The sequence below is a fragment of the Ovis canadensis genome, chromosome 2 (assembly GCF_042477335.2).
Source record: "Ovis canadensis isolate MfBH-ARS-UI-01 breed Bighorn chromosome 2, ARS-UI_OviCan_v2, whole genome shotgun sequence".
Lineage (NCBI taxonomy): Eukaryota > Metazoa > Chordata > Mammalia > Artiodactyla > Bovidae > Ovis > Ovis canadensis.
Window position 1 is genome coordinate 146,823,067 of NC_091246.1, and position 27,925 is coordinate 146,850,991.

The window sequence follows — 27,925 nt, forward strand, 5'->3', positions numbered from 1 at the left end:
TATACATCCGAAACTAACATTATAAATAAACTACACTCCAAAAAATGAAAACAAAACTCCAGACCAACTAATGAGTACATGAAATTTAAAAGGAAATCAGAAAATACCTTAAGACAATTAAAAATAAAAACACAACTTTCCAAAATCTATGGGAAGCAGCAAAAACATTTCTAAGAGGAAAGTTTATAGTGATATAGGCCTACCCCAAGAAACAAGAAAAAATAGAAATAAACAACCTAATATAGCATCTAAAGTAATCTGTTAAAGAATAAACAAAGCCAAAGTCACCAGAAAAAAAAAACACAACAACAACAGTTCAGAGAGAGAATGAATAACATAGAAACAAAAAAATAGTATAGAGGCAAAAAAAAAAAAAAGATCAGTGAAACCAAGAGCTGTTTTTTTTTAAAGATAAAATTGATAAGGGTCATCAATAAAAACACAGGATCCAAGTAAACTGAAAAAGAAATGAGTCAATATAATGGAGATAAGATGGGTAAATTTCTAGAACTATACAATCTTCCAAGATGATTGTAATCAGGAAGAAACAGACAATCTAAACAGATCAATCAATAGTGGTGACACTGAATTTGTAATTAAAAAATACCTCCCAGCAAATACAAGTCCAGGATCGAACCGCTTCACAGGGGAATTGTACCAAACATTTATAAAAGAAATAATACCTGTCTTTCTCAAACTCATTTTTATGAGACCCTCATACCAAAATCAGTTCAACATTCCTGATGAAGAGAGATGCAAAAGTCCTCAAAGAAATATTAAGCAAACTGAATTCAACAATACATTAAAAGGATCATATACCATTATTAAGTTGGATTTATCCCAAGGATATAAGGGAGGTTCAAGCTCCACAAATTAGTCAATGTGATGTCATAGTAACAAACAGTTAAAATCATATGATCATATCAATTGTTGCAGAAAAAGTATTTGACAGAGTTCGACATCTATTAATGATAAAAACTCTCAACAAAGTGGGTATAGTGGGAATGTACCTCAACATAATAAAGGCCATAAAAGACAAACCACATCATACTCTGGAAAAAACTGAAAACATTTTTTTCTAAGATCAGAAACAAGGAAAGGATGTCTACTCTTGTCACTTTTATTCAATATATGAGCAATATAAACGAAAGCAGCAAAGTTGGATTTAGGCAGAATTATGAAGGAGGAGCCTGGAAGGCTGCCATCCATGGGGTCACTAAGAGTCGGATACGACTGAGCATCTTCATTTTCACTTTTCACTTTCATGCACTGGAGAAGGAAATGGTAACCCACTCCCCAGTGTTCTTGCCTGGAGAATCCCAGGGATGGGGGAGCCTGTTGGGCTGCCGTCTATGGGGTCGCACAGAGTCGGACACAACTAAAGCGACTTAGCAGTAGCAGCAGGCAAGAAAAAAACTAAAAGGCATCCAAATTGGAAAGAAAGAATACTGTCACCATTTGAAGATGACACGTTACTATATATATGAAACCCTAATAAAAACTATAAGAACTAATAAATGCATTCAGTACAATTGCAGGATATAAGACATACAGAAGTTTGTTGTTCTTCTATACACTAATAATGAACTTTCAGAGGAAGCAAGAAAATAGTCCAGTTGAAAATCACATGAAATATAATAAGATACCTAGAAAGAAACTTAACTAAGGAAGCGAAAGGCCTATGTTCTGAAAACTATAAAACATTAGGGACAAGTTGAAGATGATACAAAAAAATTGAAAAAGATATTTTATGTTTACAGATTGGAAGAATTAATATTGTCAAACGTTCATACTAACCAAAGCAATCTAGAGATTTAACAAAATATCTATCCAAATGCCCAGGGCATTTTTCACATAACTAGAACAAATCATCCTAAAATTTATATAGAACCACAAAAGTCCCCAAATACCCAAAGAAATGTTGAGAAAAGAACAAAACTGGAGGATCACACTCCCTGACTTTAGACTATACTTCAAAGCTATAGTAACTGAAACAGTATGGTATTGGCACAAAAAACAGATGTATAGATCAAGGGGACAGAATAAAGAGCCCAGAAATAAACCCACACAGTTTGGATCAATTGATCTACAACAAAGGAAGCAAGAATTTACAATGGGGAAAAGACAGGCTTTTCAGTTAAGTGCTGCTGGGAAAACTGGACAGCTACATGTAAAAGAATAAATTAGAGTATTTTCTCACATCATATACATAAATAAACTCAAAATTAAGAGCAAAAGATTAAACTCAAGATTTAACTCAAGATTAAAGACCAAAATTTAAGACCAGAAACCATAAAACTCTGAGAAGAATACACAGAACAATCTTTCACATAAACAGTAATATTTGGATCTGTCTTTAAGGTGAAAGAAATGAAAGCAAAAACAAACAAATGGGACCTAGTTAAACTTAAGAGCTTTTGCAGAGCAAAGGAAACCATCACCAAAATGAAAAGTCAGTCTACCAAATGAGAGAAAATATTTCCAAATGACATGACTAGCAAGGAGTTAATATCCAAAATATATATGAAGAGCTCATACAATTAAATATTTAAAGAAGCAATTAAACATGGACAAGATTAGAATAGACATTTTTCCAAAGAAGATATATGGATGGCCAACAGGTACACGTAAAGATGCTCAACATCGCTAGTCAGAGAAATTCAAATCAAAACCACAATGAGATATCACCTCACACTTGTCACAATGGCTACCATCAAAAAATGTACAATTTACAAATGTTGGCGAGGAGGTAGAGAAAAGGGAACCCTAATATAACATTGGTGGGATAATAAATAGGTGCAATCTATGGAAAATGACATGGAAGTTCCTCAGAAAACTAAAAATAGAACTAACATATGATTCATCAATTCCATTTCTGGGTGTATAGCCAAAGAAAACAAAGCACTAATTTGAAAAGATGCATGTTCACAGCAGCTTTATTTATTATAATAGCTAAGATATGGAAGCAGCCTAAGTATCCATCTATAGATGAAATGATAAGTGGAATATTACTCAGTCATGAAAAAGAATGAAAAGTTGCCATTTGTGACATATGGCATTTGTAATAACATTGATGGATCTGGAGAGTATTATGCTTAGTGAGACAGACAGAGAAAGACAAAACTGTATGTTACTACTTGTATATGAAATCTAAAGAATGAAGCAAATGAATGAATATAACAAAACCGAAAGAGACTCAGGGATACATGGAACAAACTAGTGGTTGCCAATGAGGGGAGAGAAAGCAGGAGGAGCAAAACAGGGGTAGGGATTAGAGGTACAAATACTATGTATAAAATGAATAAGCTCCATAGGTATGCTGTACAGCACAAGGAATACAGTACAATATTTTATAATGACTTTAAATGGACTACAGCCTGTAAAAATATTGAATCACTATGTTATACACCTGAAACATATAATGTGAATCAACTGTACTTAAATTTAAAAAGTAAATTAAAATGATATAGAGGAAAAATACAAGCACGTCACATATTGGGATACCAATGCTATCGTGGCATATTTTGGGAAATGCCTGAATTCAGATACCATGCTCTTGTTTTACCATTCTAGAATACTATATGAAGCTTGATCATATACATAATCAAATTTGATTCACATGTTAGTCCTGCGATAATGTGTATTTTTACACTGAGGAACAATGTAAGATCTATTTCTTATTGTGGGCTGTAGTCAAAAAAGATGAAAAGTCACTGTTTTAAGCTATTTTAAATGTTTGTTCTTGATGTTACTTGCAGGCAAAAGCAACTCTGATGAGCACTTTACATCATCTCTTTTAATCTCAAACTACTGTATTGATTAGGTTTTAGAAAAAACTAGGGCTCAGAAATACTAAGTTGCCCAAGATAATACAGTAAGTACTGTAATATAAAACAGGAATTTGAATACCGGTATACCTGGTTCTAAGGCCCACTTTCTTAACTGCTATATCCGACAGCCTCCCTGCATAAGGCAAAAGCCCCTTTATTGCAGGTTTGTTCTGGGCCAGGCATTAAACTGGAGACTTTTCCCACCTTACCTTGCTTATGGCATGCAACAACTCTAGGAGATCAGTTTCATTATCTGCCTTTTATAAGTGAGGAAACAGATATACTAAGATCTTTAGTAACCTCTCCAAGGTCAGCCTGGTAGCAGGTGACAGAGAACTGAATCCAAATCAATGGACTCCAAGCATTCCCACTATGATCCCTTAGAGAGTTACCTAAGGGCAAATCAGATTTTGTGGGTCCTGAAGTTTATACAGGTTGGAGTAGAAAACTAAAAAATTTTCTGTGCAAAATTATTCATAGAAAATTAGGTAGTCTTGCAAAGGCACCTGAAGATTAGTCCTGGTAATTCTGCCCCTTAAGCCATAGATGTTGCATTTGCTTTACGTTCATGATTTGTATTGTAACTAACTTTTATGTTCATTAGAGCCTTTTGGGATGTGGCTTCCAAATTCAGCAAGGTAAGTACAATTTTCCCAAGATCAAAGAATCAGAAATAGTTGTTTGAGAAGGGACAGTTTCAGTTTGGTTCTTTATCTTGGATGTCCTTAAAACCCTAAAATTAAAAAAAAAAATTTACATTCTTTGGTAATAAAATATCAAAACCAAAATGGCTTCTGCTCAGGCTTTGTTGCTGACTGTCAGCGTGACCTCACCCAAGTTCCATTTCACTAAGCTTCAGTCTACTCAATTTTAGACGGGGGGATTAATTAGTTGATCATTAATTTCCTTTCCAACATGAGCATTCTAGGGACCTAATTGAGCAGAGGAATGAATAAACCACTGGCTGCTTGAGTGAACTCACCATCCATTCAGCTGTAACAGTTGAGCTGTTGGTGAATAGGGTTTTTGAAATTCCAATCAGCTAATTAGCATATTTTGTTACAACAAAGAGTTGTGCAGGGAATCAGGACCCATCTACTGGAAGTTTAAAAGATGAATATGTTAATTAACTTGATTGTGGTGATTATATCACAATGTATGTGTATATCAAAACATCAAGTTGTACACCTTAAATATATATAATGTTTATTTGTCAGTTATAGCTCAATAAAGCTGGGGAGAAAAAAGAGGTAGAGGGTCATATCTCTATAAGGCAGCTTTATTGCTTTCTGATTATTTTCCTGGAGCCTCTTGAGAGCTGATGCATCAGTGTGGGAAGGAGATAGCACAATCTTCAGGCTGCAGGAAGCCATCAGACAGTTCTGGGTTCCATACCTATCTTCATCGGCATTTTTTCTCCATGTTATATTAACTAGTGGACATGGTCTAAGTTTCTGGGATGAGACCCTGAGCACACAGCACTCTTCAAGGGTCATTCCTCCAAGCTCCTTCTTTCTCCACAGAACTCGCTTTAAAGGAAAAGAGGCAGAAAGTGTGGGAAAGGGAGAGGCCGGGAGGAAAACCCCTAACGAACGACCCTAACCACGCACCCTGTCAAACCTGAATAACAGCAGCCATGGCGTCCTCGATGATCCTGGGATCTAAGTCAAAACCAAAGTCTAGAAATTGCATATTCCTAATATCCCTCACATGTTTGTTCTCTGACTTGTTAATATTAAAATTATTTAAAAATAGTTACCATTGCTAAAAACAGTAACCTGCATAACTATATTCCAGGTGCTTTTCATACATATTATACCAACTTATAAGCCAAGTAGATTTGCCTGTGTCCACCTTACAGATAATGGAAATGAAGTTCAGAGAAGTAAAGTATTAACTTATCCAAGGTCAACAGCTAATAAATAGCAGTACTGGAATTTGAACGTGCCTGTATCTTCCTATCATATCACTTTGCTTTCCCTGTATTGCTTATAATGTTATTAGATTGCCCTTCAACCCAATAAATAGAGTATAAGTTTCTCATAGGAGCTGTTTCAAATGAAACTTGTAATATTAAATCGTCTGGTACAGGCCCTCATTCAACATGTGTTGGAAAATTTAAAAAAAAAAAGTCCAACACGAGAAATACATTGTTGAAAATCAATGACTGCAGTCAGACCAACAAAGAATTCAAGCTATAAAAAGTACAAATGGTAGTTACAGGCTGATCATGAAAAGGACAGTCTGACTGGGAAGTCACATTTTCAGCTATTCCTCTATGTTGGCAGCCTTTCAAAGACACAGAACTCTTAAATGCATTAGTATAAGGAAGGCTGTGATAACACCACAGTCAGCTGTGCAAAATGAATTTAACAGTGACTGACAGATAAGTAGACTTGAAGTAGCAAATTGCTAAAAAGATCAGCCCAGAACTGAGAAACACAGAATGATACCTCAGTGTGGGTTAAGAGAGAATGAGTTGACTTCTCCATTGCTACAGCCACTTTGGGGGAATCAGTCAATTTTCTTAAACTTCTCAGAACCAGCAAGGATATCTATACCAGATAAGGTTAAACTTCTCCTTGAAGTATCACCTGGACAATGCTCACTACCATAGAAGATTGCCTTTGAGTCTAAATCACTTCTGTATTCTGTATATAGCTCTTTCGCTCCATCAGAAGGATTTCCAGGTGGCTCAGTGGTAAAGAATCTGCCTGCCAGTGCAGGAGACGTGGGTTCAACCCCTGGGTCAGGAAGATCCCCAGGAGAAGGAAACAGCAACCCATTCCAGTATTCTTGCCATGGAAAATTCTATGGACAGAGGAACCTGGTGGGCTATACAGTTCATTGGGTTTCAAAGAGTCAGACCCAACTGAGCACGCTTGCGCGCGCACACACACACTCCATCAGGAAGATAGGAGACTGGTTTTTAAACAATGATATAATTAATGCTGGGCCCTTGGTAGAGCTCTGTAATTTTCAGGAAACAGTTTGGGCTTGCCGCTGAAAAAGAGAATCAACGGTGTCTGGGCTCCTTTTATGCACAAAGACTTTGCTTTTACTCATAGTGGACATCACTAATCAATCACCGATATCTTTTCTTGAACCTCAGTATTTTTCAACACAGCAATCTAGACAACCCTGACTAATTAGGCACTTGTGAAGTAAGCTAAGTCATAAAAACAAGAGCCTCATGCCTATTTGATTAACAACTTTACACACAAAACTTAAGAGTATTATTGTTGAATGAATGAATGTTATGGCTGACATACCAATTCTCTCAAATCTGGATTCACTAATCATATTTCTTAGAAGATCACAGGATTTCAGAATCATATGATCTAATCTCATTGCAATCATCTTTGGAATCCAAGCTTTCTAACTCCCAGCGTTGTATTTCTTATAGTCCACATGAAAAGAAATTCTCTTCCTTTTAAAGAAGGAGTATCTTGAAAATAGAGAGTAGACAGTTTTATGAGCGGGTCAGGGTTTGTGTTTTGGAACATTTTAATCAGAGAGCATATATTAAATGTAAGGTGATCCCCAAAATATGATCCCCCCAAACCCCTAGTCTGGAATATACACATAAGTACACAGGGAGGTAATTTGATATATAAACTTAAAGTTTCAGCAAATCACCTTGAAGCTTTCAGCTGCAGGGAAATGATTAATTTAACAATGAATGAACAAGGGAATGTTCTCCATACCTATATTCTACGTTGAAGGCTGTCAAAGCTGTGTATTCATTCCTTGTCCTTCAGTTTGCAACTGATGCCTGTTGACTAAAACAGATGTACAACTTGAGAGTTGTGAATTAAGTTTTATTTGGGGCAAATGAGGACTGCAGCCCAGGAGACGGAACCTTAGGTAGCTCTGAGAGACTGCTCCAAAGAGGCGTGGGGGAAGGTCAATACATAAGATTTTGGTGAAGGGGAGTTCAGTGTAATCAAGTGTTTACTTTACAAAAGGTACTCCACTAGTCATAAGGAGCTGATGTCACCATGAAGGGATTTAGTGATTTCTTAGATATGAAGAGATGCAAGGTTTGGGATCATGAAATTAGTTCCTGAAAATGTTTAACCATCTAAAGACCTGTGCCACCAGATTCCCTGGAGCATGGGGTGCATCTCTCCGATACCCCTGGAGTTCAGACTCCCTCTGGGGGTGTTGAATAGCGGCAGCAGGGCAGGTTCAATTTCCCCAGAGGCAGATGGCAATGGCCTCGTTGTTGTGGCTGTTCAGTCACAGGCAAATGCTCTTGGAAGTGCCAATTTGTAGTTGACATGTCAATGAGGTGGTTGTATTTGGAATGCCAACCTCAAAAGAGCCCTTTGACCAAAGTCAATCCAAAATGAGGAAGGAGAGCCACGTATAATCTGTGATGACTTTTTCCTCAAACGTGTTATTCAAAGAGCATCATTTTGTCCACCTGCTCAGAACACAGGAGGATGAGAGTGTAGTTTTCAGTATTTTTTTTCAACTTCCTTTTCTTACTAAGATATAAAGCTCTTATTACCTTACATTGATCTTGAGAAGACACAGTCACTGGTCTACAAAAAAAAATTCTTCCATGTAAATTTAATCCTCTGTCTCCCTTTCTCCATTCTCGTTTTCTTTCATAGATCCCCTTGCTGTCTTGGGAATGTCAGGGACAAACTGGCACTTGCCGAGGGCATTTGCCGTCTGCCTCTTCGGGGGTTGAATCCTGTGAGGCTGCGGCTGTTGACCTTCGACACACCCTGAAGGGAGTTCAGGGTGGAGAAGGAGGCACGCTGTCCTCCAGGAACTCTTTCAGTTCAGTTCAGTCGCTCAGTCACGTCCAACACTTTGTGACCCCATGGACTGCAGCATGCCAGGCCTCCCTGTTCATCACAGCTCCCAGAATTTACTCAAACTCATGTCCATCGAGTCGGTGATGCCATCCAACAATCTCATCCTCTGTGATCCCTTTCTCCTGCCGCCTTCAATCTTCCTCAGCATCAGGAAATCTTTAGATAGACATTTTCAGCAACTGATCACATGAGCCCAATCCTTGCATCTCCTCATATCTAGAAAAGCACTAAATACCTTTATGGTGACATTGTTGTGACTAGCAGAAAGACTTTTGTAAGGTAAGTGCTTAATGGCGTTAACACCCCTTCAGCAATATCATATATATTGACCTCCCCCCCACTACCTCTTTGAAGCAGTTTGTTAGAGCTATCTGAAGTTCTGTCTCCAGGCTGCAGTCCTCATTTTGCCTGAAATAAAACTTAACTAGAGACTTTCATGTTATGCATCTTTTTTTAAGTCGACAGGAGTAGGAGCAGATGGTTCCCATCATCCCCATGACTTCTCCTCTATGTTCTCTTGACTTCAGCCTCGCTGGCCTCCCTGTAACAGAGCAGGCACTGCTTTAGCTGTTCCTTCAGAAACAGATTCTCCCAGATCCCCTTGGCTGATTCTCTCTTCTTCTCTAAGTCTTTGAATAAACATTACTTTCTCAATGAGGCCTTCCTGAACCCAGCATTTAAAATTGCAACCTTCAACCCAATTACCCAGCACTCTTAATCCCCTTTACTCTGCTACTTTCCCTCCCAAAGAACACATCACTCTCTAACAGTCTATAAAATGTATTATTTGGTCTAGTATATACTCTCTCATTCTGTACTCAAAGGTTAAAGATCTTTGTTTTGTTTACTGATATTTTTTAACTCTCAGAAGAGTACTAAGGATATTATAGGTTCTCAAATACTTGATGATGAATAAATGAATTCTTTAGAAAAAGTCTTTGGAAAAGCTGTGAAACAAAGCAACAGCTTAGAGGAGCTAACCACAGATGCTCTGTTCTGGGGCTTTTTATGTTCTCTTTTCACTTAGCCTCAAATTTTACCAATTATAAGTTTATTTGACATAAGGGATGTTACCTTTTAAAATGTAAATACTGTGGTATTGGTGCTAAGGAGTGTCAGTTACGAACACATTATTGTCAATCAGTTTAAGCTTAGTCTCTCTCCCAGTTTCTAATGGATACTAGCTTCCTGACGAGAAGAAGAATGACAGAGGAAGCTAGGACATTTGGAAACACAATGATTTTACTGAGTGTGGACATCCTGGGTGGGCACCAGAGTGTGTAGATTTAAGGCAATATAACAGGGCTCAGCCTGTAGAGATGGGAATGGTACAGCCACATTTACATATTAATGTTTAGTTTCTGTGATGATCTTTTCAAAATCCCTCCAAGAAAAGTTTGTTTAGATCAATGACCTCCTCCCTTAAATCAATAAATTCTGTAGGGCAAGTAGAACCTACTTCCCAAAATAAACCCAGCAGGAGCTTGTTCAAACGAGTAAATGGGAACAGGAATGGGCATTTGGTCTCCTGGAGCTCTCACTGTGTCTCTTGCCAAGAGGCTAAAAATGCTTATCAGATTTGCTTCATCTAGAAAGAATGGGCTCTATGTTTCCCTTGCAGCTCTCTACAGGCTGGTCCAGCTGATTAGCACTCCAGATTTCACTGCCCAGCATTGTGGCACTTCCATCGTTTATTTGGCCGCCATGAATAACATCAATATTACAGCCTACACAAACATCACTTTATGGCTATTTTATGACTGTTAGATTGTTGATGGTCAAGCTGTTTTCAGAGTCAACACATCATCCCTTAGTGTCCAGAGGTCTCAGATCCAATCAAAGGCCTGAACCAAACCAACTTTGGAATAATGGTGAGGGCTGTGTGAGGCTGGTATGAGCAGCGGTGCATTGAACTCAAGCTTAAGTTTGTGGCCATTAAAGTTATTCATATTCTCAGGCTGCAGAAGTTTAATCAAATCATTTTCCTCCCACTTTTCTGGGATACCAAATGATTCTTTGTAGCACAATTTGAGATTTAAGAAAACAAAGGATAGGATGAGAAAGCTATTGACTCTTATGGTACTGTGTCCCTGTGAGCTAAATAGAGGTATGTCTACAGAAAAGCTAAAAATTCCTCTACAGACTCGTCTAGATTAAAAGTCTTCTACAATAAATAATAATAATAGCTACCATTTACTGCATGGGCACTTCTTGTCAAACACTGAATATGTAACATCATATTTACCCTCATACTAGCCCGAAGGATGGGTGTTATCTTTTGTTCTACAGATGAAACAAATATCTCGTTGGATATCTGCCCAGGCTCCCAAAATAAGAAAGGGGCAGAATCAGAGCCCAAATCAGTTGGCTGAGCTAACATACATGTGCTTCTTTACTTTATTATACTGTCCCCAAAGAGGAAGCATGATGGGCATGTGGGTCTCCTGGCTCGGTCTGTAGAGAGAATATTTCAAGATATTTGTTTGACATCAGAAATTGTCCCCCTTAGAGTGTGGTGTCAGGTTTTAGACTGAGAATTCCCCTGTCTTTGTCTTCCTGTCAATATCTGAACCCAGCAGGGTGGCTGTAGGCTCCACCTCTTCCTCCCCACCAGGCACCCAGCTGCCCACAGGAAGCACACATTCTTTTTCACTGCTCAGGGCCATAAGCAGCACATGGAGAGGCCTACAGGTTATACCGGGAGAGTGAAATCCCCAAGATGGCAACCTAAGTCATTCCCAACTCTGCTTCCCGTGTGCAAAAACAGCAACTCTTCATGAACAAGACAGCATTAAGGGAATCCTAGAACAGTGGGGTGAGGCAGAAGTACCTTCCTGTACCACCAAGACCAAGACAGCAAGAATTAGAAGGATAAGAACAGTCACACAGTGACTGCACCGCCTCCCCTCAGGTCAGCACAGCACCCTGCTGAGAGGTCTCGCCTGAGTCTCTGGTTCCTCCAATAGGAAAAGAGATCCCATGGGTTTCAAACAACTACCCCAGCACTGTGGGGCACTTTGTGGGATTGCATGGAGCATCACTGGGATCTGACTATGATAGAGAAGTGGGAAGGGACTCCCCAAAACCAGTCCACGATCTTGGCACATGGAGCTCATTACCACCCAAAAACTTAGATCACCCAAAGTTGATAGTCCACCCTGACCAGGGAACCCCCTGGGGTGCACGTCTCCCTGGCTTTGGTCCTCAAATAAGTTTTGCCAGTCGTCTAGTCTGGTTTGCCTACAACCATGAAAAAAGCTGAGTCATAGCCCAACGCAGTGGGGAGAGTGTAGCCTGACCTCATCTGGCCAGAGGGCCTGGTGACAGCACCTAGAAGCTGTGTAGTCCAGGACTGTTCTAGCTGAGAGGTGAGTGGGAGCTGACTGCCCACAGAGCAAAGTCAACATGGGGGTCTTGGAAGCTCCTCTGATGTGCCCATGCAGAAGATTCACTCATAGTTAAGGCTGAGGGTAGCTCAACCCCTTCCAACCAGAAAGCCTACTTGGAAAAGAATTGGAAAAGCCTGAAATAGCCCCTCTCTCTTCCACCAGACTAGGAAATGAAGACCCAGCAGCCCGAACTCCTGTGGAAGGTGTTTCCTGGTCCCACCTGTCAAGAAGGGCTGGTGACAACACCTGAAAGCTGCATAATTCAGCCACGTGTGAGTTAAGGAACTGGCAGCATGGGCGATACTGCAGACTGAAGCTAGCGACCCTCCTTGGCCATGGAACCTGGGGCATGGGTTGGCTTAGGAAAACAAAGGCTTTTACCAGTTTCAGACTTGCTCCTCTGATGCTACAGGGCAGGGAAACAAATTCATAGCCATGGTTATTGCTGTTTCCACTCATTGCCTTTAGCCTGCCTGACCAAGACCTAACCAGAACATGCGGGGAAGCTGTGGGAAAGCAGTGTAGGCCATACAAGAGCCCTGCTAACACTGACACCTGAACAGGGAGCACTGTTTATGGCTTTCCCTATCTGCAGAGTAGACAAGAGGCACATCTGACCAGGTACTCAGTGCACACTCCTGCCTAACGTGAATCTCCAACAATGAATATTACAGACCCTGGGGCCCATCTCACTGCCCTGCCATGGCAGGAAAGCCAAGGTGTAGCCCCATCTACTAGTGAGGATGAATATAAATCAAGTGTCAGCCCTAACCGCCTAGAAAGCCTGACGAGAGAATTCAGGTAATCATGGAGCCCATCGTGTAGTAGAGAACCAAGCTACCAGTACTCAACCAAACAGAGTGCCTATCTCTGGTCAAAGTGCTTAAAAAGTTGCTTTATTCAGGGTGGGGGGGGAAACGCAAAAAAAAAAAAAAAAGTAGGTCCCACCTACCCAAGAATATTACCAGCAAACACACCCACAAACCCAAACTGAGCTGACTAGTGACAATCTGTCTCTCCCAAAGCAAACCTGTAGTGTCTAATCACTCAAATGTGCAGATGTGGACTTAAGAATTCAAGGGTCACAAAAAAAATCAGGTAAACATGACACCAAAGGAAACAAATAAAGCACCAGTAACCTATGCTAAACCATGCTAAAGAAATGGAGATTTATGAACTTTCAAAGAATTCAGAATAATCCTCTTAAGCTTAGCAAACTACAGAAAGATTCAGACAATTAAGCAAAATAAGAAAAATAAGGCAAGAAGAAACCCAAGAAGTTGGACAAAGAAGTAGAAACCAGTCAAAAAAAACAAAAAAACACCAGAAACCCTAGAGATGAAACATACAGTAATAAACTCAAGAATTCAATGAAGGGTTTCAAAAGCAGACTTGAAAATGCAGAAGAATTGGTGAGATGGAGGATAACGTATCTGAAATAATCCTATCAGGATGAACAAAAAGAAAAATAAGAAAGAATGACGAAAACTTAAGGACATCTAGGACACAATTTAAAAAAAAAAATTATATTATGGGATTTCCAGAAGCAGAAAATCTAAAGGACAGAAAGTATACATAAAGGAATAATAGCTGAAAACTTCCCAAACCTAGAACCAGAAGCGTCTGCATGAGGTAGGGCCCAGTAACGACTGGACTGGCAGTCAGCGATGCCTACCAGACCACCCGCAGCAGTCAGCCTGCCGCAACAGAGTGAGCCATGTCCTCCACACAGGGGACATCCCAAGGGCATATAGCTCTGGTGAACAGAAGAGTGTGCTGCTGGCCCCAGTAGGATGTCTCCTACAAAAGGCCACTTCTCCAAGGTCAGGAAGTGCAGACCTACCAGAGACACAGAAATAAAAACAGCCAGTTAGGTAAAATGAGATAAGAGAGGAACATGCTTCAAATGAAGAAACAAGATAAAATCCCAGAAGAACTACTAAGTGAAGGTATAGGCAATCTACTCAATAATTCAAGGTAATGATTGTAGAAGATCAAAGAACTTGGGAGAAGAATGGATGAACAGAAGAAGTTTTTAAACAAAGAATCAGAAAATATAAAGAAGAGCAAGGCAGAAATGAATAATAACTGAAGTGAGAAATACACTAGAAGGAATCCACAGTAGATTACAAAGTACAGAGGAATGGATCAGTGAGCTGGAAGAAAGAGAAATGGAAATCACTGAAGCTGAACAGAAAAGAAAAAAAGGAAGAAATGAGGACCGCTTAACAGACCTTCAGGACAATATCAGGCATACCAACACCTACGATGTAGGGGCTTGGAAGGAAAAAAGAGAGGGACAGAAAATATATTTGAAGACATAATATCTGAAAACTTCCCTAACCTGGGAGAGGAAACAGGCATCTAGGTCTAGAAAGCACAGAGTCCCAAACAGAAGCAAGCCAAGGAGGACCATACCAAGACACGGTGTCAAAAACTGTCAAAATTTAAAGACAATGTGAAGAGCAGCAAGGGAAAAGCAACAAGTTCATGGACAAGGGAACTCTGAAAAGGCTGTCAGCTGACTTTTCATCACAAGCTCTGTAGTTCAGAAGGCAGTGGCATGATATAAAGTAAGGAAAAGGAAAACCTACAGCAAAGAAAACTCTACCCAGTAACACTTTTAGATTGAACGAGAAATCAAAGTTTGACAGACAAGTGTTCATCACCACCAAATAAGATTTATAAGAAATATTAAAGAGACTTCTGTAAGTAAAAAAAATGACACAACTATAAACATGAAAATAACAAAGGAAAAAGCCCACTGGTACAGGCAGACATACAGTTCAGTTCAGTCACTCAGTTGTGTCCGACTCTTTGTGACCCCATGAATTGTAGCACGCCTCCCTGTCTATCACCAACTCCCAGAGTTCACTCAGACTCAAGTCCATCAAGTCACTGATGTCATCCAGCCATCTCATCCTCTGTCGTCCCCTTCTCCTCCTGCTCCCAATCCCTCCCAGCATCAAAGTCATTTCCAATGAGTCAACTCTTTGCATGAGGTGGCCAAAGTACTGGAGTTTCAGCTTTAGCATCATTCCTTCCAAAGAAATCCCAGGGCTGATCTCCTTCAGAATAGACTGGTTGGATCTCCTTGCAGCCCAAGGGACTCTCAAGAGTCTTCTCCAACACCACAGTTCAAAAGCAACAATTCTTTGGTGCTCAGCCTTCTTCACAATCCAACTCTCACATCCATACATGACCACTGGAAAAACCATAGCCTTGACTAGACAGACCTTTGTTGGCAAAGTAATGTCTCTGCTTTTCAATATGCTCTCTAGGTTGGTCATAACTTTTCTTCCAAGGAGTAAGGGTCTTTTAATTTCATGGCTGCAGTCACCATCTGCAGTGATTTTGGAGCCCCCAAAAATAAAGTCTGACAATGTTTCCACTGTTTCCCCATCTATTTCCCATGAAGTGATGGGACCGGGTGCCATGATCTTCATTTTCTGAATGTTGAGCTTTAAGCCAACTTTTTCACTCTCCTCTTTTACTTTCATCAAGAGGCTTTTTAGTTCCTCTTCACTTTCTGCCAAAGAGTGGTGTCATCTGCATATCTGAGGTTATTGATATTTCTCCTGGCAATCTTGATTCCAGCAAATCACAAGGGAAGAGAACAAAAGAAGGGACAAGAAAGAACAACCCCTAGACTAAAAAAATGGCAATAAGTATCAATACATATCAATAATTACTAAATGGACTAAACGCTTCAAACTAAAGAAAGAGTGGCTGAATGGATACAAGGACAAAAACTATATTTATGGTACCTATAAGAGATCATATCAGATCTAAAAACATACAGACTGAAAGCAACGCGATGCAAAAAGGTATTTCATGCAAATAGAAATCAAAAGATAGCTGGGGTAGCAATACTATCAGGCAAAACATTTTAAAACAGACTGTAATAAGGGACTAAGAAGGACATTACATAATAAAGGATCAATACAATAAGATACAACAGTTACAAGCATATATGCAGGCAATATAGGAGCACCTAAATACCCTGGATGGCTCAGTGGTAGAGAATCTGCCTGCCAAGCAGAAGACGCAGGTTCGATCCCTGCAGTGGCAGATCATCTGGAGAAGGAAATGGCAACCTATTTTGGTATTCTTGCCTGGAAATTCCATGGATAGAGAAGCCTGGCAGGCTATGGTCCATGGGGTTGCAAAAAGAGTTGGACATGATTTAGAGACTAGAGAACAACAAAGACATAGAATATTAACAGATGTAAAGGGAGAAACTGGCAGTAACACAATAATTGTAGGGGACTTTACCACCCCACTTACAAAGCACAGCTCATTCAGACAAAAAGTAGAAAAAAGAAATCAAGGAAACACTGGCATTAAATGACACATTTGAGCGAGTGGATTTAATAATTCTAAATAGACCATTCCAACCAAAAGAAGCAGAATACAGTTTTTCAATTGCACCTGGAACATTTTCCAGGATAGAGAACAAGCTAGGCCACAAAAACAACTTAGCAAATTTAAAAAAAACTGAAATTATATAAAGCATCTTTCTGACCACAATGCTATGAACAGGAAAAAAAAATTGCAAAAAATAAACAAGTGGAGGCTAAACTACATGCTACAAAACAACCAATGGAGCACTGAAGAAATCAAAGGAAAAAAAAATTTTAAATAGCTGGGGACAAATGAAAATGAAAACAACAACCCAAAATCTGTGGGACACAGATCAAAAAGTAGTTCTAACAGGCAAGTTTATAGTGATACAAGCCTATCTTCAGTTCAGTTGCTCAGTCGTGTCCAACTCTTTGTGACCCCGTGAATCGCAGCACGCCAGGCCTCCCTGTCCATCACCAATTCCCAGAGTTCACCCAAACTCACGTCCATCGAGTCGGTGATGCCATCCAGCCATCTTATCCTCTGTCGTCCCCTTCTCCTCCTGTCCCCAATCCCTCCCAACATCAGGGTCTTTCCCAATGAGTCAACTCTTCGCATGAGGTGGCCAAAGTATTGGAGTTTCAGCTTTAGCATCAGTCCTTCCAATGAACACCCAGGATTGATCTCGTTTAGGATGGACTGGTTGGATCTCCTAGGAAATAAAAAAAAAAATCAAACAACATAACCTTACATCTAAAGGAACTAGAAAAAGAACAAGCAAAACCTGAAGTTAGTAAAAGGAAAAAAAAAATCATAGAGTGGAAATAAATGAAATAGAGACTAAAAAAAACATAAAAAATATCAGCAAAACTAAGAGTTGGTTCTTTGGTTCCTTAAAGAACTAAAAATAGAGCTACCATATGATCCCGCAATTCCCCTTCTGGGGTTATATCTGGAGAAAAACAAAGTTTGTAAGGATACATGCACTTCAGTGTTCATTGTAGCACTGTTTACAATAGCCAAGACATGGAAGCAGCCTACATTTCCACTGACAGAGGAATGGATAAAGACGATGTGGCACGTATATACAATGCAATATTACTCAGCCACTAAAAACAAATGGAATAATGCCATCTTCAGCAACACGGATGGACCTGGAGAATATCATACTAAGTGGAGACAGTTACACAGAAAAAGACAAATAGCATATGATATCATGTATATGCAGAACCTTAAAAAATGATACAAATTAACTGATTTATAAGACAGAAACAGACTCATAGACTTTAAAAACAGGCTTATGATTATCAGAGAGGAAGGGTGAGGAGGAGGGAAGATTGGGATTGACATGTACACAGGGATATATTTAAAACAGATAACCAGCAAGGACCTACAGCATAGCACAGGGAAGTCTGCTCAATATTTTTTAAGAACCTAAATGAGAAAAGAATTTGATAAAGAATAGAAGCATGTATGTACATAACTGAATCACTTTGCTGTCCACCTGAAACACTGTTAATCTACACTCCAATGTAAATTTTTTTAATTAATAAAATAAAAAATTAAGAGTTGGTTCTTTGGAAAACTAAACAAAACTGATAAACCTTTCACCAGACTCATTAAGAAAAACAGGGAGGGGCCCCAAATCAATAAAATCAGAAATGAAAGAGAAGAAGTTACAACTGACACCACAGAAATACAAAGGATCACAGGAGATTATTGTGAACAAATATATGTCAATATCATGCAAAATCTCAGGCTGGATGAATCACAAGCTGGAATCAGAATTGCTGGGAGAAATATCAACCACCTCAGATATGCAGATGATACCACTTTAAAAGTAGAAAGTGAAGAGGAATTAAAGAGCTTCTTGATGAAGTTTAAAAAGAAGAGTGAAAAAGCTGACTTAAAACTCAGCATTAAAAAAATGAAGATCATGGCATCTGGTCCTATCACTTCATGACAAATAGAGGGGGAAAAAGTGGAAACACTGTCAGATCTCATTTTCTTGGGCTCCAAAATCAATGTGGACAGTGACTGCAGCCATGAAATTAGGATACTTGCCCTTTGGAAGAACAGTTATGACAAACCTAAAGAGTGTATTAAAAAGCAGAAACATCCCTTTGCCAATAAAGTTCTGTATAGTCAAAGCTATGGTTTTTCCAGTACTCATGTATGGATGTGAAAGTTTGGTCCATAAAGGAGGCTGAGTGCTGAAGAACTGATGCTTTCAAACTGTGGTGCAGGAGAAGACTCTTGAGAGTCCCTTAGACAGCAAGCAGATCCAACCAGTCCATCCTAAAGGAAATCAACCCTGAGTATTCATTGGAAGGACTGATGCTGAAGCTCCAATACTTTGGCCATCTGATGCAAAGAACTGGCTCATTGGAAAAGACCCTGATGATGGGAAAGATTGAGGGCAAGAGGAGAAGGGGATGACAGAGATTGAGATAGTTGGATTGCATCACTGACTCAAGAGACATGAGTTTGAGCAAACTCAGGGAGACAGTGAGGGACAGGGAAGCCTGGTGTGCAGCAGTTCACGGGGTCGCAAAGAGTCAGACACCACCAAGTGACTAATAACAACAACAACATATGTCAATAAAATGGACAATTTAGAAGAAACAGATTCCTAGAAATGTATGATCTTCCAGGACTGAACCAGAAAGAAATAGAAAAACAAATTGATCAACTATCAGCAATAAAACCAACTCACTTTAAAAAAAAAAAAAAGGCAAAGCAAACAAAAACTCCCCAACGAAAGTCTAGGATTAGATGTCTTCACAGATGTATTTCACCAAACATTTAGACATGAGTTAACACCTATCCTTCTCAAACTATTACAAAAAAAGTTCACAGGAAGGAGGAACACTTACCAACTTATTCTATGAAGCTTGCATCACCCTGACACCAAAACCATAGATACCACAAAAAAAAAAAAAACTGTCTGATATCACATAGATGCAAAAATCCTCAACAAATTAACAACTGAATCCAACAATACATTAGGGTGATCATAAAATATGATCAAGGGGGATTTATCCCAGGGGTGCAAGAATGGTTTGATGGCTACAACTCATGTGATATATACTGCATAAAAAAATTGAACAAAATACTAGCCAGAGCATCCAGAGACCTGTAGGAATTGAACTGGCAACTAGTAGCAAATCCACAGAGAAGGAAATGGCACCCCACTCCAGTACTCTTGCCTGGAAAATCCCATGGACGGAGGAGCCTGGTAGGCTACAGTCCATGGGGTCATGAAGAGTCAGACACGACTGAGTGACTTCACTTTCACTTTTCACTTTCATGCATTGGAGAAGGAAATGGCAACCCACTCCAGTGTTCTTGCCTGGAGAGTCCCAAGGACAGGAGAGCCTGGTGGGCTGCCGTCTATGGGGTCGGACATGACTGAAGCAACTTAGCAGCAGCAAATCTACTCTAGGGTCTAAGATGGATCTTACACTCAATGCTACAGAGTATTATCTGTTTGTGCTATACATATATCCTGCCACATACCCAGAAGATGACATCTTCTGACAAGTTATTAGCCTCCGGATTATAACAACTCTCAGTATGTATAACTTTTATTCCTTCTTTGCAACACTGAGTTATTTTGTCTATAATATTTCCTTAATGAAATACAATTTTAAAAGAATCAAGTCTATTGATAGATTATGCATTCTGTCCAGCCAATGCCATGGATCAGCATCCCCATATCTCCTCCGTTCCTGCTGGAGGTGAGAGGTTACAGCAAAATGTGTGATAGCATAGGAGAGTTTCCAATGGTTGGTTTCAACTCATTGCTGGTATCTTTACTTTTCTCTTTTTCACTGACATGCTGATCTACTGGATTCACAGAGGCTTTTGTCAGAGACTTGTATATATAAGCACTTAAACAAACCTCATCACATCTGGAAGGTTCTGACTTCATTTGTAAGTCATGCTTTTCACCTTCTGGATGACGTCCTTCAGAGTCTGTCTTACCACAGATATCCTTTTATCTTTCCTTTACACATGGTAGTTTATTTAGGTTCATATATCCTGGTCAATATTTATAGTTTCCATTCATGATGGTGATGTTCATGTTCCCTAAATCTTAAGGCCTTAATTATTAATGGCTCAACTCATCATACAGACTACCTCATGCTTGTTAACTATAGTTATGGACAGACAGTATTTCACATTGTGGGATAGAATTGGAGGCTTGTTAAAAAAATCCCTCCTCCTTTGAAGGCAATAGACCACTCAGTTACATGAGGATGACAAGAAGAAAGCAAAAGTCATGCAGGAAATGCTTGCAAAAATGAAAAATTATTCAATATAGAGTTCATAAAGACTGAGTAGATGACTGCCCAACTGTTAAATATTTTTGATAAAGAAAGATAACCTACATATGTTCAGCCAAGAGGCATAACAATTGAACAGTTCAGTCGCTCAGTCGTGTCCGACTCTTTGCAACCCCAAAATTGCAGCACGCCCGGCCTCCCTGTCCATCACCAACTCCCGGAGTTCACTCAGACTCAAGTCCATTGAGTCACTGATGCCATCCAGCCATCTCATCCTCTGTCGTCCCCTTCTCCTCAGGCCCACAATCCCTCCCAGCATGAGAGTCTTTTCCAATGAGTCAACACTTCGCATGAGGTGGCCAAAGTACTGGAGTTTCAGCTTTAGCATCATTCCTTCCAAAGAAATCCCAGGGCTAATCTCCTTCAGAATGGACTGGCTGGATCTCCTTGCAGTCCAAGGGACTCTCAAGAGTCTTCTCTAACACCACAGTTCAAAAGCATCAATTCTTTGGCACTCAGCCTTCTTCACAGTCCAACTCTCACATCCATACATGACCACTGGAAAAACCATAGCCTTGACTAGACGGACCTTAGTCAGCAAAGTAATGTCTCTGCTTTTGAATATGCTATCTAGGTTGGTCATAACTCTTCTTCCAAGGTGTAAGCGTCTTTTAATTTCATGGCTGCAGTCACCATCTGCAGTGATTTTGGAGCCCAAAAAATAAAGTCTGACACTGTTTCCACTGTTTCCCCATCTATTTCCCATGAAGTGATGGGACCAGATGCCATGATCTTCGTCTTCTGAAAGTTGAGCTTTAAGCCAAATTTTTCACTCTCTTTCACTTTCATCAAGAGGCTTTTTACTTCCTCTTCACTTTCTGCCATAAGGGTAGTGTTATCTGCATATCTGAGGTTATTGATGTTTCTCCTGGCAATCTTGATTCCAGCTTGTATTTCTTCCAGTCCAGTGTTTCTCATGATGTACTCTGCATAGAAGTTAAATAAGTAGGGTGACAATATACAGCCTTGAGGTACTCCTTTTCCTATTTGGAACCAGTCTGTTGTTCCATGTCCAGTTCTAACCGTTGCTTCCTGGCCTGCATACAGATTTCTCAAGAGACAAGTCAGGTGCTCTGGTATTCCCATCTCTTTCAGAATTTTCCACAGTTTATTGTGATCCACAAAGTCAAAGGCTTTGGCATACTCAATAAACCAGAAATAGATGTTTTTCTGCAACTCTCTTGCTTTTTCCATGATCCAGCAGATGTTGGCAATTTGATCTCTGGTTCCTCTGCCATTTCTAAAACCAGCTTGAACATCAGGGAGTTCACGGTTCACGTATTGCTGAAGCCTGGCTTGGAGACTTTTGAGCATTACTTTAATAGCATGTGAGATGAGTGCAATTGTGCAGTAGTTTGAGCATTCTTTGGCATTGCCTTTCTTTGGGATTGGAATGAAAACTGACCTTTTTGAGTCCTGTGGCCACTGCTGAGTTTTCCAAATTTGCTGGCATATTGAGTGCAGCACTTTCACAGCATCATCCTTCAAGATTTGAAACAGCTCAACTGGAATTTCATCACCTCCACTAGTTTTGTTCGTAGTGATGCTTTCTAAGGCCCACTTGACTTCACATTCCAAGATGTCTGGCTCTAGATGAGTGATCACACCATTGTGATTATCTGGGTCATGAAGATCTTTTTTGTACAGTTCTGTGTATTCTTGCCACCTCTTGTTAATATCTTCTGCTTCTGTTAGGTCCATACCATTTCTGTCCTTTATTGAGCCCATCTTTGCATGAAATGTTCCCTTGGTATCTCTAATTTTCTTGAAGAGATCTCTAGTCTTTCCCATTCTGTTGTTCTCCTCTATTTCTTTGCATTGATCGCTGAAGAAGGCTTTCTTATCGCTTCTTGCTATTCTCTGGAACTCTGCATTCAGATGCTTATATCTTTCCTTTTCTCCTTTGCTTTTCGCCACTCTTCTTTTCACAGCTATTTGTAAGGCCTCCCCAGACATCCATTTTGCTCTTCTGCACTTCTTTTCCATGGGGATGGTCTTGATCCCTGTCTCCTGTACAATGTCACAAACCTCATGCCATAGTTCATCAGTATTGAACAGTATTATTTGAAATTCAATACTGTCAGTACAGCTGAGGAATGATCATAATGATAGGTCAAGGGAATGTGATGTGAACACCAAGATTTTAATTAAATTGATAGACAGCATTTTTAATATATTTCAAGCTATAATCATATGATGTTGTATAAAAGGAAATAATTGCCAAATATTTAGGTCTATCACTGAAGATTAATTTTGAAATATTATTTTCTTTCCTTCCTCCATTTTTCTCTACTTCCTGTGTAAAAAAAGATTTAACAAATACCTTCATAAAGAAATCTCATTTGTTGTAACAAATGTTAGGAAAATATGGTTTTCAAAGTCATTCTATAAGCTATTTATATAAAATCAATAAAAGCTGATTATGAATGTTAATAATTGAATAATATCATCTGAATGGATACAGAAAAAGCTTTTGACAAAATTTAACATTCACTTATGATTAGCTCTTTATATTAATTTTGTGAAGTGGTAACACACCTCAGTACAATAAAAACCAAATATGATAAGCCCACTAACATACTCTATGATAAAAAGCTGAAAGCATTTCCTCTAAGATCAGGAACAAGACAAGAATGTCTACTCTCCCAACTTTTATTCAACATAGTATTAGAAGTCTTAGCCATAGCAATCAGATAAGAAACATAGGAAAGATAGAAGTAAAATTGTCACTGTTTTCAGATGACATGATACTACACACAGAAAATCCTAAAGACATCACTGAAAAACAACTAGAATTCAATGAATTTGGCAAGGCTGCATGATACAAAATTAATATACAGAAATCTGCTGCTTTTCTATACACTGATAATGAATTGTCAGAAAGAAGTCTTTTTTTTAAAGCTCATTTATCATATCAAAAAGAATAGGATACCCAGGAATAAGTCTAACTAGGGAGATAAAAATACTTGTACTTGGAAACCTATGAGACATTGTGAAAGAAACTGAAGATGACAGAAACAGATGGAAAGATATATAATGTTCATTAACTGGGAGAAATAATAGTGTTAAAATGACTATTTCCCAAGGCAGTCTACATATTCAATGAAATTCCTACCAAAATATCGAACATGTTTAACATAATTAGAATAATTCTAAAATTTGAATGTAAACACAACAGACCCCGAATAGCCAAAACAATCTTGAGAAAAGAACAGAGCTGGAGGTATCATGTTCCCGGCTTCAGACTATAACAAAGCTACAGTAATCAAAACATCATCAGTTCAGTTCAGTTCAGTTGCATCTGACTCTTTGTGACCCCATGGACTGCAGCATCCACACAGGACGAGTTTGAGCAAGCTCAAACTCATGTCCATTGGGTCGGTGATGCCATCCAACCATCTCACCCTCTGTCATCCCCTTCTTCTCCCGCCTTTAATCTTTCCCCACATCAGGGTCTTTTCCAGTGAGTCAATTCTTCACATGAGGTGGTCAAAATACTGGAGTTTCAGCTTCAGCATCAGTCCTTCCAATGAACATCCAGGACTGATCGATCTTTAGGATGGACTGGTTGGATCTCCTTGCAGTCCAAGGGACTCTCTAGAGTCTTCTCCAACACCACAGTTCAAAAGCATCAATTCTTCGGTGCTCAGCTTTCTTTATAGTCCAACTCTCACATCCATATGTGACCACTGGAAAAAACATAGCTTTGACTAGACGGACCTTTGTTGGCAAAGTATACTATATACTATATACAGTATAGTGCTGGCACAAAAACACACAAATAGATCAAAGGAAAAGAACAGAGAATCCAGAAATAAACTCACACTTATGGTTAACTAATCTATAACAAAGGAGGCAATAATTTACAATTGGGAAAAGACAACGTTTTCAATAAGTACTGCTGAGAAAACTGAACAACTATAGGTAAAAGAATGGAATTAAGAATGTTTCCTCACATGATACACAAAAATGAACTCAAAATGAATTCAACTCCAAAATGTAAGACCAGAAACCATAACATTCCTTGAAGAAAATATAAGAAGAATACTCCTTGATATAAATCATAGTAATATTCATTTGCTTCCTAACACAAAGGAAAACAAAAGCAAAAGCAAACAAATAGGATCTAATTAAAGTGGCAAAGGAAACTATTCACAAAATGAAAAGACAACCTGTAGAATGAGAGAAAATATTTGTAAATGATGACCATAAAGGAGTTAATATCTAAAATATATAAAGAGCTCATACACAACTAAATATCAAAAAAGCAAACAATTCAACCAAAAATGGGCAAAAAACCTGAACATTTTCCAAACATACTGATTGCTAACAGGAACATGAAAAAGATACTTAACATCACTAATCAGAGAAATGGAAATCAGAATCACAATGAAAGAACACCTCCACACCTGTCTGAATGGCTATCATCAAAAAGGACCACAAAAAACAAATGCTGATGAGGATGTGGAGGAAAGAAAGCCCTTGTCTACTGAAAATTGGTGCATCCATCATCAAAAAGGATAAGGGATAAACTACCCACTCCAGTATTCTTGGGCTTCCCTTGTGGCTCAGTTTGTAAAGAATCCACCTGCAATGCAGGAGACCTGGATTCGATCTCTGGGTTGGGAAGATGCCCTGGAGAAGGGAAAGGCTACCCACTCCAGTATTCTGGCCTGGAGAATTCCGGGCACTGTATAGCCCATGGAGTCTATAGAGTCCAAAGAGTCGGACACGACTGAGCAACTTTCACTTCCTTACTTGTCAAAAACAGTATAGGGGTTCCTCAGCAAATAAAAATAGTGCTAAATAACCCAACAATTCCACTTCTGGAAACATAAAAAGGTAGCATAAAAATCACTAGCTATGATAAATAGCAAAAGTTAGAGTCTATAATATAGTAGTGGTAGTGTACAATATAATTAAACACTAAAAGTGTAGTAAAATACTTAAAACTAAAAAAGCCTTCTTAGTTACATGTAATGTAAAAATATGCAAATTTTAACAATAATAATCTAAAATGTGAGGGGTAGGAGAAGAAAAAGTGTAAAGTTTAGGACTTCTACTGAAATGAAGTTGTTATCAATTTAAAATCAAGCGTTATAATTTTAAGATATTTTAGGTAATCTTCATGGCAATGACAAAGTAAAGACCTGTAACAAACAAAAGAACAAGAAAAAGAAGTCAAAGAATACTGATGCCAAAAGGCATCAAAATATGTAAAATGATGGCAGGATAAGAAACAAGGAACAATGGATCTATAAAACTATCAGAAAACAATTAACAAAATGGCAATAGTAAATTCTTGCCTATCAACAGTTACTAACATATTAAATTAGCCAGTCAAAAGACACAGAATGGGGCCTCCCTAGTGGTCTAGTGGTTAAAAATCCATCTGTCAATGCAGGGGACATGGGTTTGATCACTGTCCTAGGAAGATCCCACACGCCACGAAGCAATTGAGCCTGTGCATCACAACTACTGAGGCCCTCGTGCCTAGAGCTGGCGCTCTGCAGCAAGAGAAGCCACGGCAATGAGAAGGCCATACACTGCAACAAAGAGTAGCCCTGCTCCACACCACTCCCCACCATTCCCCCACCGCAACTAGAGAAAGCCGGTCCAGCAACACAGACCCACCAAAAAATAAATAAATAAATAAATAAATCTTAAAAAAAAGAAAGACAGAATGGCTAAATGGATAGGAAAACAAGATCCAAAAATATACTACCTTAAAGAGAGTCCCTTTATCATAAAGACATAAACAGAGAGAAGGGATGGAGAAAGACATTTCAAGCAAATGGTAATCTCCCAGTGTCTACAAATAAGGCAGGGGAAGCTATACTTACATCAGACAAAATGAACTTTAAAAACAGTTTTTCTAAAAAAGGCGGTTATATATTACATAACAAAAAAGGTCAATAACAACATAATGTTATAGCAATTGTAAATATTTGTGCACCTAACAAAGCACCTAAATGCATAAAACTAACAAAGCTAAAAGGAGAAATAAACATGAATACAATAATAATTTGTGATTTTAATACTCTACTGTCAACAATGGGTAAATCATTCAGAAAGATAATAAACTGAATTTAAACACTACAGACCAACCTAGACAGCATATTAAAAAGCAGAGACATTACTTTGCCAGCAAAGGTCCATCTATTCAAAGCTATGGTTTTTCCAGTAGTCATGTATGGATGTGAGAGTGGGACTCTAAAGAAAGCTGAGCACTGAATTGATACTTTTGAACTATGGTGTTGGAGAAGACTCTTGAGAGTCCCTTGAACTGCAAGGAGATCCAATCAGTCCATCCTAAAGAAAATCATTCCTGAATTTTCATTGGAAGGATTGATGCTGAAACGTCAATATTTGGCCACCTGATGTGAAGAACTGACTCATTTGAACAGACCTTGATGCTGAAAAAGATTGAAGGCGGGAGGAGACAACAGAGGATGAGATGGTTGGATGGCATCACAGACTCAGTGGACAGGAGTAAGTTCCGGGAGTTGGTGATGGATAGGGAAGCCTGGCATACTGTAGTCCATGGGGTCGCAAAGAGTCAGACACGACTGAGCGACTGAACTGATCAAATAATATAACAGACATATATAGAACACTCTAGTCAACAACAGCAGAATTCATATTTTTCTCATGTGCAAATGGAACTTTTTTTAGGATAGACCAAGAAACAATTCTTAAAGAAAACGGAAATCATAACAAGAGGTAAACTGGAAAAAGTTCATAAATGCATAGAAATTAAACACTTTACTGAACAACCAACAGATTGAAGAGGAAATTAAAGACAGTAAAGTTTTGAGACAAATTAAAATGGAAACACAGCATACCTGACCTTATGCCATGCAGAAAGAACCGTTCTAAGAGCAAAGTTTGTAGCAATAAACACCTACACTAAAAAGCAGGAATGACCCCAACAACCTAATTCTATTCCTTAGGAACTAGAAAAATAAGGTGACCCCAAGTTAGCAGAAGGAAAGAAATAAAGATTAAAGCAGAAATTACGGAAATAGAGAACAGAAAAATAGAAAACACTAAGCAAACTAAAAGTTGGTACTTTGAAAAGAAATAAAACCGACAAACTCTAACCAAGGAAAAAGGAGAGAAGACCTAACTCAAAATTGTAAGTGAAAAAGACGACATTGCAACTGATATAAACAGAAATA

At 38.9% G+C, this 27,925-nt stretch overlaps 1 long non-coding RNA gene and 1 pseudogene across 5 annotated transcripts in view; one reads left to right on the forward strand and one right to left on the reverse strand.

Moving 5' to 3' along the window:
• The window catches only part of LOC138433907 (uncharacterized), a 101,877-nt gene that overhangs the window by 13,792 nt on the left and 60,160 nt on the right, over positions 1-27,925 (reverse strand). For 3 of the 5 annotated variants that reach the window (XR_011254509.1, XR_011254506.1, XR_011254510.1), the window contains exon 4: positions 16,900-17,107. The exons of 1 other annotated variant lie outside the window; for it this stretch is intronic. This is a non-coding gene — a long non-coding RNA (uncharacterized lncRNA). Of the gene's footprint in view, positions 1-4,812; positions 4,929-7,102; positions 7,279-7,537; positions 7,613-16,899; positions 17,108-27,925 lie in introns of all 5 variants that reach the window. One more of the 5 variants, XR_011254507.1, reaches the window with a different exon arrangement.
• LOC138433906 (lathosterol oxidase pseudogene) lies at positions 19,849-20,742 on the forward strand (annotated as a pseudogene).